At 54.4% G+C, this 2500-nt stretch overlaps 1 pseudogene; it reads left to right on the forward strand.

The window, feature by feature from the left end:
- Positions 1 to 895: 895 nt before the first annotated feature.
- LOC144423687 (small subunit ribosomal RNA) lies at positions 896 to 2408 on the forward strand (annotated as a pseudogene).
- The last annotated feature ends 92 nt before the right edge of the window (positions 2409 to 2500 follow it).

Consider the following 2500-nt stretch of genomic DNA (forward strand, 5'->3'; position numbering starts at 1 on the left):
AGCGAAAGACAGTAATTTCGAATGAGCCAAGAAAGAGCGGTGCGGGGCCGGTCGGAGCGCACCCTTTTCTCGGTGGCTGGCGGGCGAGAGAGTGCTGCGTCGCCGGCATCGGCGTCGAAAGAAGCCGAGCCAAAAAAAGTTAAAGTACAAACGTGCAAGCATACTAACCTAACCCTAGGTAAGGCATGTCAGAGCGAAAGACAGTAAACTCGAATGAGCCATGAAAGAGCGGTGCGGGGCCGGTCGGAGCGCACCCTTTTCTCGGTGGCTGGCGGGCGAGAGAGTGCTGCGTCGCCGGCATCGGCGTCGAAAGAAGCCGAGCCGAAAAAAGTTAAAGTACAAACGTGCAAGCATACTAACCTAACCCTAGGTAAGGCATGTCAGAGCGAAAGACAGTAATTTCGAATGAGCCAAGAAAGAGCGGTGCGGGGCCGGTCGGAGCGCACCCTTTTCTCGGTGGCTGGCGGGCGAGAGAGTGCTGCGTCGCCGGCATCGGCGTCGAAAGAAGCCGAGCCGAAAAAAGTTAAAGTACAAACGCGATGCTAATGAGCGAGCCGTTGTCTCGACTAATATGTAGGGGGCGTTCGATCGAGCGTCTGGCTTGAGCGCTTGTCGGCCTAGCAGAACGGTCGCATTGTTATGCCCGGGTTTTAGGCACCGCTGCAGGCGGCCGGCAGAGCTCTTGTTTGTGCGAAACTGAATGGATCGAGCCCGAGAGAGGGCGAGCAAAGAAAAAACGCAAATCGCTCCGCCTGGCACTGCCGGCGAGAGCGTGAACGTCGCGGCCAGCGACTGTCGAAGCTGAGTACGGCCGCAGGCGATCGCCTCGGTCTTAAACGAATGCGACGAGCACGCGCCGGGCGGCCCAGCAAGGGCCGAGCGCAGCTGTCGCAGCTATCTGGTTGATCCTGCCAGTAGTGATATGCTTGTCTCAAAGATTAAGCCATGCAGGTGCAAGTACGAGTTCAGGGTTCGATTCCGGAGAGGGAGCCTGAGAAACGGCTACCACATCCAAGGAAGGCAGCAGGCGCGCAAATTACCCATTCCCGACACGGGGAGGTAGTGACGAAAAATAACAATACAGGACTCTAACGAGGCCCTGTAATTGGAATGAGTACATCCTAAAACTCTTAACGAGTATCCATTGGAGGGCAAGTCTGGTGCCAGCAGCCGCGGTAATTCCAGCTCCAACAGTGTATGCTAAAGTTGTTGCGGTTGAAAAGCTCGTAGTTGGATTTTGGGCGAGCGCCGCCGGTCCGTCGCAAGGCGTGTCACTGGTTGCGTTCGCCTCACCTTCGGTTCTCCGTCGGTGCTCTTGACTGAGTGTCGGCGGTGGCCGATAAGTTTACTTTGAAAAAATTAGAGTGTTCAAAGCAGGCTGTTCGCCTGCATAGTGTTGCATGGAATAATGGAATAGGACCTCGGTTCTATTTTGTTGGTTTTCGGAGCACGAGGTAATGATTAAGAGGGACAGACGGGGGCGTCCGTACTCTGCCGTTAGAGGTGAAATTCTTGGATCGGCGGAAGACGAACTACTGCGAAAGCATTCGCCAAGAATGTTTTCTTTAATCAAGAGCGAAAGTCAGAGGTTCGAAGACGATCAGATACCGTCCTAGTTCTGACTATAAACGATGCCAACTAGCGATCGGGAGGCGTTACCATGACGACCTTTCCGGCAGCTTCCGGGAAACCAAAGTCTTTGGGTTCCGGGGGAAGAATGGTTGCAAAGCTGAAACTTAAAGGAATTGACGGAAGGGCACCACCAGGAGTGGAGCCTGCGGCTTAATTTGACTCAACACGGGGAAACTCACCCGGCCCGGACACAGGTAGGATTGACAGATTGAGAGCTCTTTCTTGATTCTGTGGGTGGTGGTGCATGGCCGTTCTTAGTTGGTGGAGCGATTTGTCTGGTTAATTCCGATAACGAACGAGACTCTGGCATGCTAAATAGTTACGCGACCTTCTCGGTCGGCGTCTAACTTCTTAGAGGGACTAGTGGCGTTTAGCCACACGAGATTGAGCAATAACAGGTCTGTGATGCCCTTAGATGTCCGGGGCCGCACGCGCGCTACACTGAGTGAAGCAGCGAGTGTCTAACCTAGGCCGAAAGGTCCGGGTAACCCGTTGAACCTCATTCGTGATTGGGATAGGTACTTGCAATTGTTTCCCTTGAACGAGGAATTCCCAGTAAGCGCAAGTCATCAACTTGCGTTGATTACGTCCCTGCCCTTTGTACACACCGCCCGTCGCTACTACCGATTGAATGGTTTAGTGAGATCCTTGGATCGGCCCCGTCGCGGCTGGCAACGGCCGCGTCGGCGTGTCGAGAAGACGATCAAACTTGATCATTTAGAGGAAGTAAAAGTCGTAACAAGGTTTCCGTAGGTGAACCTGCGGAAGGATCATTACCGAAAGTGGTGGTAGGCCCCGGCCGACCGCGCACTTAATTGTCTTTGGGTGCCGCCGAGAGGGCGGCCGTCAATCGGGGTTCCGCCCCGTG

Source organism: Styela clava, chromosome 5 (assembly GCF_964204865.1).
Source record: "Styela clava chromosome 5, kaStyClav1.hap1.2, whole genome shotgun sequence".
Classification (NCBI taxonomy): Eukaryota; Metazoa; Chordata; class Ascidiacea; order Stolidobranchia; family Styelidae; genus Styela; species Styela clava.